We start from the raw sequence: 19,707 nt of genomic DNA, 5'->3' as shown, positions 1-19,707 counted from the left end.
AAAATAAGAGAGAAGAGAAACCTACTTGTAGTTTTTGCTAGCTCCTTGTCTCCCTTGACCGGTCTTGCTGCTCCTTTCCGTACTTAAGCCGCTTGGAAAGTACCTGCGCAAATATAGAAACAAAAACCTATCAAGGCAAATGATAATGATCTATTGCTTATAAATAACATGGAATCGAGAACATGATATACATATGAAAGCATTAACATATAACACAAGCATAAGGAAAATGTCTTGAAAACTTTATTGATAAGAAGAAATATTACAACCCATATGTGCTCGATCCAATGATACTCTTCCAATTCAATCCCTCTTCACCTCATGACAAGCAAGACACTCCAACACTATTACAATACTTACACTCAATTCTAATCTCATATCACCAGCATCTCCTTACAACTCAATATTTTTCAGCCCCCTAATCTCTTATATGAGTGATCTATTTATAGGTGAGTGAAGGAGGTTATGCCATCAATGGTGATAATGAATGCCTTTCTAAATTTAGAAATCAGTTCCATAGAAGAAGGGATAGGGGATTAATGTTTCCTAATTCCCTTCCTCATCCAAATGCGAACTCAAAGGTGTAGGTGGCATTGAGAAACTTCTAGAGGCTTCCAATGGATAAGGAATCTTCAAACCCTCATGGAAGTTCGCTCAAATTCGCTCAACGCAGGCCAAAGAGGGACCAAGTGCGCTGCATAGCACCCTGTCAGTGTATGGTTTGCATTGCAGCGCACCCTAATGAAGGCCTACCTGCGCTGATCTTCTTAGAGGTAGTTTTTGGATGTTTTCAGTGATGGAACTTCTTGGGAAGTGAGGCATTCTGATGACTAACTTCTTTAGGGCATGTAACAACTGCACTAGGGGTTGATGGGCCCTAATAGTATTGATCTATAATTTGGGGTTGATGTGCCCAAATGGATCTGTAACAGTTTCCCCCTAAAGCATGAAGTCGTAAATATATATGTCGGGTGAAATGCTTTATCACGAGGAGAGGAGGTTTCGAAACGGAAGGTGACCTGCATCAATTACAATACATATATCATGATAATTTGATTTTTTCTCATGATCTAGCTGAGGGAAGGCATACCCATGCTTAGCTTATAAACTTTCATTACATGTACAAATATAGTCGTCTACAGATATAGACCCATGAATGGTTGACCATGAATGTAAGGCCATTGTACATTTGATTTAGTACTCCTGAAAAATATCGCAACCCGAATGGATGAAACTAGATCCGGGGTCTTCAATCTCGTTCAATCTTTTGCTCAAGTACAAGTCTAACCATGTGAATAGATGTTCTGAAGTCGAACATGGAAAGACATCGTCTGATTACCAGCCAATGATGTAAGCCGTTAACAGACGCGAGAGGAATCATTGATAATGATAATGACCCTCAAGGTACTACAGTACATTTCGCATGGTGTGAATAAATGATTTGATGTCGAACACCATACAAAGTCTTTCGATCAAAGGCCATTGATTTCAACCTATCGTCGGAAGCGAGAAACCTGCCATTGATGTATGCAAGCTTCAAGGTACTGAAGGGGTGTTTCTAAGTCAACTTCTTGGATGATGTGCTGATGTCGACAAGAAGCGACTCGTCACAAGAGGGCCTTGATGTATCCGACATCTGCGACACGAAACGAGGTAAATGATTTTGGAGATGAGAATCGACTGATGACACAAGATTCAGGAATGGTGGTCATGAAAATGAAGGTTTTTGGTATTGCAAAGGATGAATTTGAACTGAATGACTTCTCTTGAACATGTCGGTGACACTAAGATGAATTGGTAGCATTGATTCACAACAAAGTAATGGATGGTATGATAGACCAATGGTGTGATAACCATCAAGCTGAATAACCCAACCCACATAGTCATGGTGATGAGGTGAAAGTGTCATGTTCAAGAGCGACTTGCTACCATAAAGTTTTCTTGGCTTTTTCCCATTTTCCCCAGTCATTACTAACCAGTACCTCTTTATTTTTTATCAAGCTTGAGGAGGATAACATATGCTTGTTGTATAATTTCACCCTTTGGGCAAATCCATCGCTATTTGATGCTTTAACGAGTCTAGCGAAGGTGAAACTCGGCCTTGTCTAGATGGACAAGTTTGTCGCTATTTGATGTTTTTAACGAGTTTAACGACAAAGACAACTCGGTCCTTTTCATGTTTAGAGAGTTTGAAAAGGGACGAAAAGGAAACTCCATAAGTTCTTTTTCGTAAAATAATCTCTCAAGTCCAAAAAAGCGTAAAATAATACAAGAGAGATGTCGTTTCCAATCCTTTAACGAGCTGGAATAGACAAGCGCTCGACAATCTTTTCATATTTAGAGAGTCTGAAAAGAGTTTAAAGAGGACTCTAAGGGGGTTTCTTTTTATTTTTAACAAAGCTCGAAAAAGAAACAAAAGTTTGCTTTGTGGTCAAAGATGTTCAATTTACACTTAAGCACATTGAATTCTGCTTTCAGTTGTTAAACTTGCTCAAAAATCCATCAAAGAGGATTAAAAATACATGTTCATGGATAAAATGAATAAAAACTAACATTTACTCGATTAATATGCAAGAAATAAACATAAAAACAAGTTTTATTATTCATTTTCACCATTTCACTTTTACCCTTTGACTTTGGTGCTCTGGAGCAGTTTTTCACCTCAAAGTTCACTAGCTGATTGCGGAGGATTTAGTGGACTGTTTCTCGTGTTGTCTGGACCAGGTAGGAGCTATCCTTATTCTCTTCCATTTTATTCCATTTATTTTCAGTTTTAAGCAAAAAAAATTGGTTTTTGAGGCCCCTAGGGTTTCATTTTGCACACTCTGGATCAACGCACCCTTTCAATATCGAAAGGTGCGCTGCATTTCATACACCTAGAAGGCAGTATGCATTGCAGCACACTATCTCTAATTGAGGGGTGCGATGGACGCAAAAACCAAATTTTGGCAGTTGTTTTCTCCCAAATTTGCAACTGGTTTTTGCAAAAAATGGATCCTAATTTGTCTAATGGTTGCATTTCAAACATTTATTGGATCAAAATGGTGATTATATGGAGAGAACGAGAGCATGAAGAACAAGACATGGTTGCTCTAAATGATCAGGGAACAGTTGATTCCCTAAGGAATTGTGGGTTACTGAAGTATTTTCGATTATCTAGCATGCGGCAACAAATTGAACTTTTACAGTACCTTGTTCGTTCTTGGGATCCTACTGATCAGGTTTTTCACATTAGGGGCAAAGTGATCCCCTTTACCATTGATGATATTTACTTTCTGACTAGACTATCGAGGCGGGGTGCCCCCATCTCATTATCAAGATTTACCAGAGGAGGTGAATCAGTGAGAGATTATATACGACATTTATGCCGGGAATGATCTCAACCTAGCAGAGACGGAAAGATCAACATCAGGGATGTTAGTGATTTACCGTTGAGAACAATCCTTTTTACCCTTGCCAAACTGGTTGGCAGCGCAACTTTACACTTGGAAAACAGGTCATATATGCAGTATGCTTTAGAGTGCTTAGAGCCAAAGGTGTTCAACCGGTGTGAGGCAGTGCTTTCATCCATGAAAGAACAACTGACCAAGGTGAAGAATGGAAGGACAAAAATTTTTGGCTATGGGTCTATCTTGATTTCTTTTGCCTTGGAGATAATTCCACTCATGCAGCCACAACACATCTCACTGGGAGTACCTGGACCTAGAGACCCACGGATGCAGAGGTGGGTAGATCTTATGGCTAGGCATGTTGGCCAGTGATTGATCTCGTTTACCCCTGCTTTCTTTGAGTGGTTTGACCGACAGGACATGGCCTTCTCAGAATATCCATATTCAAGAATGGATTTCCGTGGTGATCCAGATCTGGTGTTACCTGTTGGAGCGCAATGGAATGCTATTGGTAAATTGTTTGGGCACAGCTTTTTTCTTTTTAAAGTTTCTAATTTTTTTTGTGTTTTTTTATTATTGCCAAGACTAAACAAACATTTTTTATATGCATGCAGATGTTGGATTTTTTCGACCTATGGGATGCCAACGAGAGGCAGGTGCACCAGTACAGAGAGCTATTGGGAGAGCAGTTCTCTGAGACTTGGATTTAGCAGAGACATTGGCCGAGCTACAGGATCACATAGAGGGTTTGACCCTAGGTATTCTGGATGTTCGGATTGAGGAGTTACCTATGTGATTGCAGCACCATACCATTGGCGTGCCGAGTCGTTGGATGAGACTCCTACGCATGATAGCACAGGCTATGACCTGTTATCATGAGCAACATTAGTCTACTTGGATATTTTCTACATACATTTTTGAGTTTTTTGGGTCAGATGACCAATTTTTGTCTTGGACACAAACTATTTATAAAAACTTATATACAACTATCTATTTGACTTTCAGAGTTTTATTATGGTTAAGTGATGCAATCCTATTCAAATGATGATGTGAATTGAAAATGTTTACTTTACATATGTTGCAAATGTCTATTTAACACATAATTCGCTAAAGAGTCAGTTAATGTGTTTAGATTTCTGGAAATATGTTGATATTGAATAAACTCAAAATACCTTTCCAAAATACGAACTCTAAGGAACATGCGATGAATTGCTGGGTTTCGGACGGTATAGACGCTAGTAAGTTGTAGTACAACAAGTTGTGAGTCTAGCCTAATGATGATTTGGCGTATGCCAAGTGAAATGGCATCAGAGAGGAGTTCAATCAATGCGCTATACTCAGCGATATTTTTTGTTGATCATCCAATACATATCCCTCTAAAACTCACTAACTCGCTGCTTGGAGCGAAAATGGCCCATGCTGCAGAAGATAAATTCTGCGTACTACGACTAGCTCCATCAGCATAACCAACAAATGGTTCCAAAAAGTTCGACATCTACAACAAATGCGAAGTGGATTACCTAACCAAATAAAAACTCTAAAAGAAACACACACACAAATGCAATCAAAGCATATATACAGTGAGTTTTACTACACTTAACTAAGCATAGTAACGTTTAAGGTACAACCCGTTTCGGGGCTACGACAATGGAATCCCATCATAGTCCACTAACTCGTAGGCACCTTTTGTCAACACACATTTAACAATATAAGGGCCCATCCATAGCGGTTCAAATTTTCCTGCTCCAAGTTTATCAGAATCCTGATCGTAAAGCAAGACTAGGTCACCTTCTAAGAAGACACGAGGCTTAACATTTTTATCATATTGCACCTTGATGCGTTTTTTATGCGCCTCGTTAGCCACTACGACATCACGACAGGTTTCATCCAGATGGATTAACTCCAAGAAACGCGCTTCTTCTTCAGAAGTGTCAGGTAGCAGGTCAATCGCGAGTTTGAGAGACAAGATTTCACATTGGATTGGTAAGACTGCTTCCAAACCATACACCAACTGAAAAGGTGTAAATCTGGTCACATTTCTCACCGAGGTTCGATATGCCCACAAAGCCGAGTACAGGATTAAATGCCAATTCCTTTTATGAACTCCAATCATTCTTTGCAACATGCACTTAAGGACTTTGTTGATAGCTTCAACTTGTCCATTAGCTTGCGGGTAATATGGAGTAGAACTATCATGTGACAGTCCTATTTTGGCAGTTAATTCGACCATCATGTGATTGCGAAAATAAGACCCATGATCTGTCACTATAGCTTGTGGTACACCAAACCTGGCAACCACATGGTTGAAAAAAAACAGAGCATTCGTTTCGGCACTATTGTTCAATGTTGGCATCGCATCAACCCATTTGGTAAAATAGTCAACGGTGACTATAATATACCCATGCCCCCCGGCCGAGGTGGGGATATATGTCATGAAGTCAATGCCCCATTTTGCGATTGGGCCAACATCGATGACTGGATAATCTAGTTTTACGGTCAAATATTTGGCAAGCATGGCAACTTCTGACAACAAGAATGTAATCTTTGAATATGGTTGGCTAGAAGTAACCAGCACGTAAAATTTTCTGTGCAGTTGTGTAACCAGATAAATGCCCCCCACAAGCACCTGAATGACACTCATTCAAAGCTTTTTCAGCCTCCTCATGAGTAAGGCACCTACATAAGATCGTATCGACACCACGACGATAAAGTGTATCACCAATGATCAGATAATCTTTGGCTTGGTATCGAGTACGTCGTTGTTCAGAGCGAGAGGTATTAGGCCAAAAAGCTTGGGTCTGGAGATAGACCAGTATATCTCCATACCATAGATCACTTGACGAGATAAGAAACATAGACTCATCCAAGATTGATGCTTCTGATGTTAAAGCATTAGAGGATGAGGTAAGATCACAAAGTAACTCAACAAAGACAAGAGATTTCTTTGATTTAGATTTGATGAATTCCAAATCAAACTCCTGTAAGATAACTATCCATTTAGAATACTTGCCCCCCCAGCAATTGACGTGACAAAATGTATGTCATAGGGTTGCAATTTGATATAATGTAGTTTTGCAGAGGAGTATGTAATGACGAAATCTCTGCACAACTTGAACTGCTGCCAAGGCTAACTTTTCGAAATGTGAATACTTACTTGTTGTATCATTGAGATTACGACTCAGATAGTAAATAGGATGTTCAGTTCCACTTTGTTATTGAACTAAAACCATAGTAATGGTTGTATCTGCAGTGGCGAGATACAGGTAAAATTATTTTTGATAGTTTGGGGCATACATTAATGATGCTCTAATCAGGGAATCTTTGAGAGCATCAAAAGAAGCTTGCGCAACTTGGTCCCAATGGAAGGGTACCCCTCTCTTCAATAGACGTGTATAACATTTAGCTAATTTAGCATAGTTTGGAATGGACCTCCTCAGAAAGTTTGCCTTCCCTTTAAGTCTTTGTATCTGTAACGAGTTTGAAGGTGGAGGCAAGTCAAAGATTACCTGAACCTTAATGGGATCAAGTCGAATTCCATCTTTTGAAACTACAAATTTGAACAATCGACCAGAGCCAACACAAAACACACATTTATGTGGATTGAGTCTTATCTTGTAGTGTCGACATCGTAAGAATATTTCTCTCAAATGTTGCAAGTGATCAGTCTGTTTTCGTGAATGAGCAGGCAAATCATCAAGATAAGGTTGAACAATGTGCTTGATGTCATGGAAAGCATAATTCATTGCCCTCTGAAATGTAGCCCCTGCATTCTTCAAACCAAAAGGTAGCTTTCGATAAGCGAATGTGCCCCATGGACATATAAAAGCGGTTTTTGATTGGTCCTGTGGGCGGATATTGATTTGATTGTAGCCAGAAAATCCATCCATGAATGAAAAGATTTCACATCCGGCACATTCGTCAATAATCTGGTCGATAAAAGGTGTAGGATAATTTTCCTTTGGACATGCTTGGTTTACATCCCTATAATCGATGCACACTCGAATTGTCCCTTGTTTTTTCATCACTGGAACAATATTAGATACCCAATCAGTAAGAGGTACAGGGAAAATGAAGCCAGCATGCAAAAGTTTTTCAACCTCTGCTTTAATGGCAACAACTTTCTTAGGATGAATAGGTCGAAGCCGCTGTCGTATTGGTTTGACATCAGGGTACATTTTAATCTCATGTTCAACAATACTTGAGTCAATGCCCGGCATCTCCTCATAAGACCATGCAAAGATATCTCGAAATTCGTGAAAAAGAGCACAGTAATTATCAAGTTCCAATGGAGAACAGGATTTGCCGACATGAATGTTTTCTACAATGTTAGGCTTGGTCGAAATGTTTATAGAAATCGTTTCTTCTATGTTGGAAAAATTACGCTCAGAATCTACAGTATTTATAGAATTTGACAAAAAATCAACGATCGATGGGTGATTTAGTTCATTTGAATAATCTTCATTGTCATCTAGAAGGTGGGAACGATGATGATAATCCTCCCACGGTGTCTCTCCTATCATCATTGATTGGACGATTCCTTCATCCATAGAATGTATACGTGAAAAAGGATCCAAAGAGGTACCATATTCTAACGATCTATCTACCCATACAATTGTTGAGTGCGGATTAGGGTTTGCCGCACAAGCCCGAAAAATTGATTGCTATGATGATTCAATGGGGCTTAGCAGCAATGCCTCGCTATGACCATCAGTTTCAAAGTAGTTGGAAATCTTTGTAAAATCAGATGATGTAGAAGAAATCATATTGCAAGTCTCTACTCCTACCACTTCTGCCAAACCAGATGGTGGCGAGAGGGTAAAAGTGCCCATCAGGGAAGGATCTTTAAGGAGACCTACTCCAACACTTTGAAGTGACAGTGGGTTTCCATGTATCAACGGAATGCTTCCCATAGCCTGTGAACTATTGGCAAAGAAGGCTAGCTGATCAATGACTGTGATTCCACCCTTGAAAGGGAATGCAATTGTACAAAATTATGTGGAAACAACAACAGCCATAGCATATACCCAAGGCCTTCCTAGTAAAATGTTGTAATCAAGGAGTCTGTCAACTACCTCAATGTCAACAATAATTGTCTTTCCCCCTAGTTCGATTTGCAGGTTACTCAAAATCCCATATGGAGTATATGTCCTTCCATCAAAGGCTTTTAACATAGTTGGTGATCGTGACAATGGCAGTGAACCAAGTGCTTTCCAGCAACTCATGGACATAGTGCAAGTAGATGCCCCCTCATCAATAATAGTTTGGTGAACATTTTTATTGAGAGATTTTACTTGTATTAGGAAAGCTAATTGCATTGGTAACTGTGGTGAATATCCCGCATGGTTGAAAACTACAAGATTTGAATCCGTAGGATCTATTCCACCTATTGCTGACAATAAAGCTTGTTTCTAGGAGGGACAGTTTTGCAACACCTCGAGTGTCAACATAGCGGAAGGTGATTGAGCTAGATCTTCCACTATATTATAGTTTTGAGCTGCTCAAGCACGAGGATTAAATGTTGATTTGTGCACAACTCCCTTTGGTGGCTTTATCGTCAATTCAGGTACAACTGGTGGAACAACTTCTGATGAAGTCGAGGTTGAAGTACTAGGTTGATTAGTGGCCTGGTTATTTGACGACGACGGATTTCCATAATCTTTGTTTCTTGTTGACACCAAAACATCATTTTGTGGATTTGTGATGGATAACATGAGTACTTGGGATGTGGAAGCATGGTCAGTTGCAACCAAATGTGTCTCTGGGGTTGGAAACGGATCTGCGAACACTGCAGATGTGGTTGAAGTGTTTAAAAATTTAGATACCTCAGAGCGATGTGAACAATCTCTTGTATAATGCTCGTCATTACATATCAGACATGGATAACGAGGTTTCCTGGCCGTGGTAGGGGAATCAGATGATTTCTCTGGAGTGAAATTTTCTTGTTTCTTTTTATTATTCTTCCCCTTTTTCTTACCTCCTGGTTGCTTTGGATTTTTTCCTTTGTCAGATGACACGACATTAATCTTTGAGGCATGAGTGTTTTCTGATGCATTTGCAGCTTGATTGGAAATAGCAAGAGTTTGACCAAATGGTCTTCATGTTGCCTGTGTGCTTGAAGAACCGATCACACCGTCGTCGGCATGAGAGTCCTTACTCGATTGTGGGGGTGGTGGAACAATGTAAGCTGGTCTAGGTGCATTAGGGATTTTATCATAGAGCATGTCGGATTGTGTGTAAATCAAATCCAAGTATTGGGCACGAGCGATAACTTGCTCTTCTGTGACAACTCCACCTTTTGCCACATCCTCGGTGATTGATGGCAACAAGGACTTTATGAACCACTCAGCTAAAATCTGATCAAGAACGTATGTCTTAACCATTCGACGACGACGCCGCCACTCATGAATATGATCTGATATATGGGTAGAGGTAGTCTATTTAAAGTTGGTCAAGAGTTTTGTTCCAGTCTTGTATCTGATAGGTAACTGGAAGTGGGTCAAAAAGGTAGTGGCTAAAGTGGTGAAGTTACTGAAAGAAGCTCTTGGTAATTCAATGTACCATTTAGCAGCTAGACCAGTAAGTGTTCTTTGGAAAAGACGAAGTCTGATCGAATCATCATTCAAAGTGTTGGATGAACACCATAAATGAAAGGTCATAACATGATTCGATGGGTCTTCTCCAAGATTTCTGTTAAACTTCGAAATATCAAATGGTAACTTGTGCGGAATTACCAGCCACCAAGGTACATATGCGATTGGATCATTGGTGAGCCAGTTTAAATCTAGTAATTCTAAAGTTGCTACGAATGGCAACTGTCGATTCAAGTCAGGTTGAGCATACCCAGGATATGATGGAATTGCCTGTGCAATAGGTCTTTGCAGACCATCGTAGGGCATCTGCATTTGGTAACCTTGGTATGGTTGTTGAACAAAACCAGTATAAGGTGGTTGTTGATAACCAGATTGAAATTGTGGTTGTCCATAACCTGCAAAGCCTTGTTGCCCAGGACCTTGGTAAGCTTGATATTGACCAAAACCAGGTTGAGCTTGTGAACCAAGTCCAAACTGAGGTTGGAACTGTTGGAACTGGGGTTGTTGGAATTGCAGCAGCCACAGTTGTTGAACCAACTGTTGTTGCCCAGCAATGAAAGGTTGACTAGGTTGTGAATCAACTATACCAGTGTAAGCCTGGGTCAATCCAAATAAAGGTATACTAACTTGAGGTTGTTGCTGAGCTCCAAAAACAAGTGGTTGTTGTATAACAACTTGAGAAACTTGAACCTCTTGACTTGAAACTTGTGGTTGCAAGGGAGAAGGATCAGTTTGTACCGGTTGAGATACAATAGTTTGAGCTTGTGACTGTGGCACAGTAGTAACAACAGGTGTAGTAGGAATATTTGACACAGTTTGCATTGGTTGTGTTGGATACACAAGCCTTGGTTGAGTTGGCATTACTGGTTGCCATTGACAAACTCTAATTCTAGTTTGACTTGAATATATAGGTCTTTGTTGACTAGATTTCCCAGCATGATACTGATGTGCAGGATTAAACTATTGAGTTCCCATTAGAGAAGAACCAAGTAGAACTCCGGTTGAGGACATGGGTGATGACCATTGTGCTGAAGCAACCCCTGAGTGGGTTCCAAACGATGATTGGTAACCAATCGGGACGGACGATTCACCATACAGGTGAGACTCAGGTGTGGTTGAAAACATCTAAGGAGTTACAACAGAAGATTCTACTACAGCTACATCAAATGATACAGTCTGGGATGTTAACGTTGTTCAGCCATAGTTAACTGGCCCAATAGTTGTCCTAAAGATTCGACAGGTACTTGAAGAGAAGAAAGATCAGATGAAGTAGAATAATCAGGAGTAGTAGGATAAAGATTAAGCCCAATTCCAAAATGAAATGGGGTTACAGGTGTGGAATTTTCTACTAATTCCTCCTCTATGGCAATCAAATTTGGTGGAAGAACTTGACCGTCAAGTTCGTAAAATATTTCTGGTGTTGATGGAAGTGTAGTTTCAACAGCAGCTGATGTCTGAGGGGTAACAACTTCTAAATGTTGAAATTCAAAGTCCAGATGTCCAGGTAAATGGACAACAATTTCAAAGGGAGGTTCCCGAACAATTTCAGGTTTAGATGTAACTTCTATTTGAATTGGAATAGATTCTGGATTAACTTATGGTTGAGCTGTTTCAAGTTCAAAAGCACTTGCTTGTTGAACAATTTAATTTGAGTATCAACTTGTTGTTGGACAACCTCGGTTACCATTTCACTCGGATCAGTGCTAATGTCCTCAGGTAATTGTGAAACTTCTTCTTTAGGAACGGATGTACCAGAAATAGGAGGAGTAATTGGAGTCTCTATAGCTACTGAAACAAATGTTTCAGGTAATCCAGATGAAGAACTAGGAGTTCTTGATGTACTAGACTCTGTTAAACGAGACCGTTTTGTTTGAATTGGTGTCGCTTCGAGAGGCAAAGGCAGTTGGCTCGCTGTTCTCTGCAAACGACAGGGTTTGGATTGATGTTCCTTCACGATTGCTGATTAATTCTATCAACCTAAAATCAACTAAGGAATGAGGATGTTATTCGTGGTCAATTAATTTTTACGACAATGGAACACAACTTTGCTTTTTCATTTTTAAAGAGTCGAGAAAAAGCAAAAGATGACTCTAGTCGCCTTCGATGTTTAATGAGCCTAAAAGGACAAGTGCTCAGATGATCCTTTTACTTTTAAAGAGTCGAAAAAGAACGAAAGTGACTGCTCTGGAGATTCTAGACAAGAGGGTTTACCAAACAAATTGCAAAACTGCAATATACACCTTGGTGATAAATGAAAGAGAAATGACCAAGGACTTTACGTACGGCAGTCAATCTTCCCGAATGTTGTGTGCGGTGTGTTACGATCAATAAGGCGGCAGACTCGACTTCCTAGGGATAAAGCATTTCAACCTATTAGGGTCTTCCACCATATACTTGATGGTATAGGGAGCACAAGTCCGTACTAGCACTTATCGAATCAGAGAGGAGGAATCACCCAACCTTAATGAAAACGACAGCCACTAGGTTTAAAGACACCTGAACACGTCTTTAACATAGACCTCTAGATGTTTTCTGTTAAGTTCCAATGCGTTATTAGATTAATTGATGTAAATTTTAGGTTGATCTTGCTTAAAATTTTTCTTTGAAGGTTCACCACGAGATGTTTTCCGAAATTCCTAAGAATGCAACTAGAATGAGAAGCACTCTTTCCATTTAATTTCAGCAATGAAAATCCTAGCTATGAGGGATAGAGCATACAAGTACTTTTTGAACAAGCAACAAAGAGCACAAACTAATGCAATTCCCTAAACCATTCCTTTTGAACACACAAACTCAAACTCTAAAATGCAAATTGCATGTATTTCTTTTCAGTTTCTCTTAATGTGAATGATGCAATAAGAAAAACTAATGCACAAATGATTCAGAACTCTTTTCATAAAAAATGACGATTTGTGACAATTTCTTTTAAAAGGGAAAGGAAGACTGTACGACACTTTCGATTTTAAAGAAATGAAGATTTTCAACACTTTAAATGAAAATACAAATCAAATGCACAAATAAATCAATCGATTATTTATGAAGGAAGACTTTACGACACTTCATTTTTCAAAGAAAATGACGATTTTATGACACTTTTCTATCGACAAAACAATCGATCAAAACTACCTTTCGACAGTGGATTGCAAATGATAAAACAAATACATAAAAAACATCCAACAATCCAGTCTAAATAGGGCCAAATTAAGGAGATGAAAAGCTATTTTCAGAGACAAAACATCATTGACATTCAGCAACTCATTCAAACAAGAGAAAATTGGAAAAAACTTTCAGTTCCTAGATGGGAAACTGACCCTCAAGGGATCAGCGTAGGCAGTAGTTAGAGACAGTGCGATGAATCGCACTGAACCTATGTGGGAAGTGCACTGCAGCGCACTGTGTCCTTCATCAGACTGCGCTGATGACAGTAAGCAATTCTGAAGGCAATTTTGTCATAGTTTCGACTCAATTTTCAATGAAAGAGGACTGAAATCAATAAACGACCACAAGTACAGTATGTAGAAATGTCTTAAGAGGTTGATAAGCTACTAAGATGGATAAACAATCCCTAGTATGGTCGCCAATTTGTTTCGGGAATATTTAGTGTTCTTGGACAAACACCTAACCCTCTAGATCTAGTAGCAGGTCTAGAAACAACAGACAAAGTAATCTCAACCTTTTCTATAATCAACAGATAAAACAAGAGAGAAGAGAAACCTACTTGTAGTTTTCGCTAGCTCCTTGTCTCCCTTGACCGGTCTTGCTACTCCTTTCCATACTTAAGCCGCTTGGAAAGTACCTGCACAAACACAGAAACAAAAACCCATCAAGGCAAATGATAATGATCTATTGCTTATAAATAACATGGAATCGAGAACATGATATACATATGAAAGCATTAACATATAACACAAGCATAAGGAAAAGGTCTTGAAAACTTTATTGATAAGAGGAAAGATTACAACCCATATGTGCTCGATCCAATGACACTCTTCCAATTCAATCCCTCTTCACCTCATGACAAGCAAGACACTCCAACATTATTACAATACTTGCACTCAGTTCTAATCTCATATCACCAGCATCTCCTTACAACTCAATATTTTTCAGCCCCTGATCTCTTAGATGAGTGATCTATTTATAGGTGAGTGAAGGAGGTTATGCCATCAATGGTGATAATGAATGCTTTTCTAAATTTAGAAATCAATTCCATAGAAGAAGGGATAGAGAATTGATGTTTCATAATTCCCTTCCTCATCCAAATGCAAACTCAAAGGTGTAGGTGGCATTGAGAAACTTCTAGAGGCTTCCAATGGATAAGGAATCTTCAAACCCTCATGGAAGTTCACTCTAATTCACTCAGCGCGGGCCAAAGAGGGACCAAGTGCACTGCATAGCACCCTATCAGTGTATGGTTTGCATTGCAGCGCACCCTAATGAAGGCCTACCTGCACTAATCTTCTTAGAGGTAGTTTTTGGATGTTTTCAATGATGGAACTTCTTGGGAAGTGAGGCATTCTGATGACTAACTTCTTTAGGGCATGTAACAAGTGCACTAGGGGTTGATAGGCCCTAATAGTATCAATCTATAATTTGGGGTTGATGTGCCCAAATGGATTTGTAACAATGAGGGTCTCCTTTTTTAGGAGGAGGGCTCATGGGGAGGTGGATCAATGGGATCCATCGGTCCTTTATCATCGGGAATCGTCTCATCCTACAGTTCTCCCTACTTTCATGTATCTGCTTCTTTGTCCTTCCTTGGAATAGGAAGGTTCCTAATCTTCCTAAGGGCAACATCTTCATCAAAGTCAACATCATGACTTATTTCCACTTCTCTTTGACTAGGCACATAGATTATTTATGCCTTTGAAGTTTCACTGTAGCCCACAAATGTTCCTTTCTTCCCAGATGCATCCAATTTGCTTCACTTTTCTTTCGGTATATGAAAATACACTAGTCTACCAAAAATTCTAAAGTGAGAAACATCAAGTTTCTTACCGGTGAAAACTTCTTCAGGAGTTTTGGAGTGCAATGCTTGATGCGTGCATCTATTTTGAATCTACATAGTAGTGTTGGCAGCTTCTCCCCATAGGAACTTCGGAAGGCCTTGATCATGAAGCATGGCACAGGTGGATTCTATAATAGAATTATTCTTCCTTTCAACAACACCATTTTTCTCAGGAGTATATGTGGTAGTAGTCTCCCTCTTAATGCCAACTTCTCTACAATAGTCATTGAACTCATTTGATTCATATTCGGTTCCATTATCGGTCCTCAATATTTTGATCTTCTTCCCTGTTTGATTTTTTATGAAGGCTTTGAAAGAGCATAACCATGTGAACACTTCATCCTTCTTCTTCAAGAAACAAATCCAAGTTTTGCGAGAGAAGTCACCCACAAAGATAGCATAATATAAATATCCCCCCAAATTGTCATGGGCAACATACCAAATAGATCTAAATGAACCAATTGCAAAAATGTTGGTAGTCTTTCTATCACTTAAGGGGAATGGTACCCTTGTATGTTTTCCTTCAACACATCCCTGACAAACACCTTCATGTTCTACTTTAAATTCGAGCATAACTATCACCATATTCCTTGCATCCGAAAGAGCCTTATAATGTAGATGAGCAAACCTCCGATGCCATAATTCGGATTGAAGAGATGTGTTGCAAGACATAGTTCCCAATAGACTTCCTCCAACTTGATATAAGTTCTCAGCCCTGAATCCAAGAGTAAATGCTTCTTTGAAATTTCTTTTCCAAACACGTACCTTTCCATCAATGAATGCTACCTTGAATCCTTTGTCCTCCATTGCCAAGATAGATACCAGGTTCTTCTTTAGATCGGGTACATATAGTACTTCTTGTAGATGAATTATGTTACCTTAATTCAATTGAAGAGTAACAATTCTCAACTCATTTCACGGGATAGGTGGCATTGTCTCCAAGAATGATTTCCAAATTTGTATCATTTTCTATCAGATTTGAAAGAGATTCCTTATACCGAGCGAAGTGACTTGAGGCACCACTATCAATCAACCAATTTCCCCAGGTATCTGGAGGAGAGGTAGTAGAGAGGGCAGATATAAGATAAAATTATTTTTTCTTGTTATCTACAACATTAGATTCATCGTACCTAAAGTTTCTTGATCTTTTGGGAGGTTGGTCATTTCCATGTTGTGTAGCGAGAGAATTCCTTTTTCCTTTGTTGTTGAACCTGCCATTCCTTTGATTGTTGTTCCCCCGAAATTTTTGTGGTTGTTTTCATCATCCTGAGGTGTATCCCTTTTATTAGGAAATTCCCTAGCATAGTGGCCAAACCTGTTACAAATCAAGCATCTACCCTTTCTTCCATCTTTGAATCCTAGTCTTCCTTGACATTGCTTCTTTGAACCTGCATTGTTCTTCTTTTTCGCATGAAAAGAGAAAGTAGTAGGATCATTCCTATTTGAAGGCATGTCTCTTTCTATCATCCTTGTTTCTTCTTGAGTACATCTAGTCAACAATTCATCAAAACCTGGAATCCGGTCATTTTTGAGGATAGTAGTGTTGAACATATCCCATTCACGAGGGAGACCTCCAAGGGCAATGAGAGTGAGCTCCATGTCATTTATAACTTCTCTGATTGATAGAAGATCATTTTTATTTCGATGATCCTCATGAAGTAGGATTGGATATCTTCTCATCTTCCCTTATTTATGTCCTTCAACTTGTTCTTGAGAAAGAGGACTTGGTTTGCATTTCTAGCTTTAAACATGCTAACCAACTTGTCATACATCTCCTAAGATGTTCCCAAACCAGAGATGTAAGCAACTAAATGCTTATGAATAGAATCCTTGATGATATTCTTATCTTTGAATTCACCTTTCTTGTACTTTGTTTTAGCGGCAGATGGTGCATTTGGAGGTTCATCAATCTTTCCCTGCACATAGTCCATAACATCATGCTCTTCCAAAGTCAAGTCAATAGACATCTTCCATGCATGATAATCGGACTTATCATTGAGCTTGTCATCAGAATTGAAGATGAGGAGGCCATTGAATCTTATCCTTATCCAACAATCTCAGTGATTTCTCTTCTCACTCTTGCTTGGGCTTTGTCTTCACCTCGGCTTTGATTCCATGTTAATTTTAGATAAAAATGGTATGTTCTATGCTTTAGAGATATTTAGTTCAATTTTTCTTACTAGCCCAATATCAATTTCCAGATTAGCAATCACATTAACATTGATGGTAAATGCAGATAAAACATAAACAATAAGTAAAAGACAAGCCAAGACAAGAGGACACAATATTTGGCGGATGCCAGGAAAAGCCCTAATTTGGGGAAAACCCTTTGATCAAATCTTCTTATTATTCTTCAAAAGTTCAGCAGAGAGAGTACGATATACAAAATCTACTTGCCCAATCACTACAAAACATTCTAGTCAAAATGCAGTCAATAGGATGCCCTAACCAAAAAGTCAATGTTAGTCAAACCAGCAGAAAGTCTTCTCCAAATCAGCTCGGTCAAACCCAGACAACTCGGCCTCCAAAGATAGTCCAAATCAGCCCAAAACAATCCTGAAATTTTTTGTCAAACTTGGTCAACGCCTAGTCAACTTTCTGCAGTCAAAGGGTTGATGTCAACATTGGTCAACTTACTCAAAAAATCTTGATTTCTATGCCTAAATGTGCAGCTTTCCCAAATAGATAATTTCCCACAAAAAATGCAGTCAAACAAAGTCAAACACTGCCTGGTCAACGCAGGTCAAAGCGGGCTACAACTCGGTCAACGCTGAAAACAGAAATGCCGAGTCAAACCTTCGCACGAGTGGAGAGGAATAGGCTACCTATAATTTTGTACAACCCAATCAGATGTAGAGAGAGAAAGATGTGTGATGATGAGTGACCAAATGAGGAAAACGACTCCTCTATATATACACAACGTTGAGGGTGAAGAGACACGTATGTTGGGCTTCATGAGCCTACATTAGACTTCTAGTCGACCTTCACAATTTGTCCATTGAAGAAATAAATTCATAATTCCATTTATACTTGTCAGAATGAGATGATCTTTAGATCAATCCTGCCCTCTCGAAAAGAGGAATCCAATAAAAATATCATCTCCATCATATTAGCTTTCCAAGGTGGAGTTTTGCCCTAGTTTCCAATTTTAACACTTATGAACCATGTCTTCGTTCTACCACCTCACCTTTCCCTTTTTTTGGAGTTATATTCCCCCATATTCTCTTTTTCCCCTAGTCTGTGGTCAAGGTGTCGTTTATTATTACATATGTACTTTACACGTTACATCTTCCAGGATTGTTGGTTTTTTAACACACAAGCTCTCCAGCTCAAGCACATAGATACCATAGCCTTACAGCACGTAAGTACACTAGCCCACCAGTTTGACACATTTATACACCCAAAATCATGCAGGCATCAACAAAAATTAGCTCACTAGAATAATAATAATGTGTACATGCACATACAAGGGCCACCTTAGGGATGTTAAAAATACCTTGTGCCTTCGACTTTGAAAATTTTGCTCTATTAGTCCATAATTCCCATTTTCATTATCCATGGTTGAGGTTTGGACTACTTCTTCCCCTTGTGGTGGTATCCTGATCTACAAGGTGCAATTGCATCTATCTAGCGAATTTGGAGTTTCTAATTCTAGTAAGCACACACTATACTTTATACCACAAAGCTCCCTAAGGAAAACCACTATGATACCAAGTGATCTGTAACTTGTCTTGGATATTTCAAAGCATAGTTTTTATCAATAGATCTAAAGTATTATTTCAAATACATTCACTCAGCGCTCTAGTGCACGAAAATTTTACGTATATCTAATGATTTAATAGAAAATTAAACACACCATCCATCAAACTATAGTATTTAACATGCCACAAAGATCATGAACACTAGATTATACTATTGAGAAACATGTATGGGAATTGGGAAAGTTCCAAAAAATAAAGGATTATATATTCTTTATTCTATAAGGTTTTCCCATGCATAACAGAAAGAGAACCAAACTCACTATGGAGCTATTAGACATTGTGGTTTGTTATAGCCTCCTATAAGTTCCATTTTCCCTTGCATTCTTCTCTCCCCCTCTTACTCCTACCCACTACTCTACTATGGGGCAATGAATCACTACAAGATGAGTTAAACCAGTTTCCCTCCTTTCAACTAGGACTTCATCACCCTTTCTTGGTCATTACAGTAAGAGTCTTATTCTCTTGCTACTTTTAGAACCTTCTTGGAAAACGTTTATTACTAGCTCCACAAGTGTGAGCCTAATGTGGCTTCTACATGGCATTGAAGTGGATAGAGTCAATGTGAATGTGTTCAAAGTGTAGTTTTCACATACTAATTATGTTTCTTTAACATGATACACTATTAGAAATATATTTGCAAGCTCTATAATTGAAAATTTGAATTTATACTCCATCAATTTGGACCCCCAAAATAATACTTAAAAAGGCCTAGAATGGGATCCAAATGTTCTAGAATTGAAATTGTGAAATTCAACCTCTATTTTAAAATGGTCCCCATGAATTACTAAATTTTCACTTAATAAAATATTTCTAGATGGGAAGCAAATGTAATCTATATCACACATTATTTCAAAATGTACAAGGTTTGTTATATCAAACTTTGAGTAATTTACACCATTGATCATAATTAATGTATATGTTCGATTTGTCAAGAAATAGTCATGTTGCCTTGGTCACATCAA

This window comes from Pinus tabuliformis, chromosome 3_1, assembly GCF_031772625.1.
Source record: "Pinus tabuliformis cultivar Carrire ecotype Pingquan chromosome 3_1, CPIR1, whole genome shotgun sequence".
NCBI lineage: Eukaryota > Viridiplantae > Streptophyta > Pinopsida > Pinales > Pinaceae > Pinus > Pinus tabuliformis.
This window is presented reverse-complemented; position numbering follows the sequence as displayed.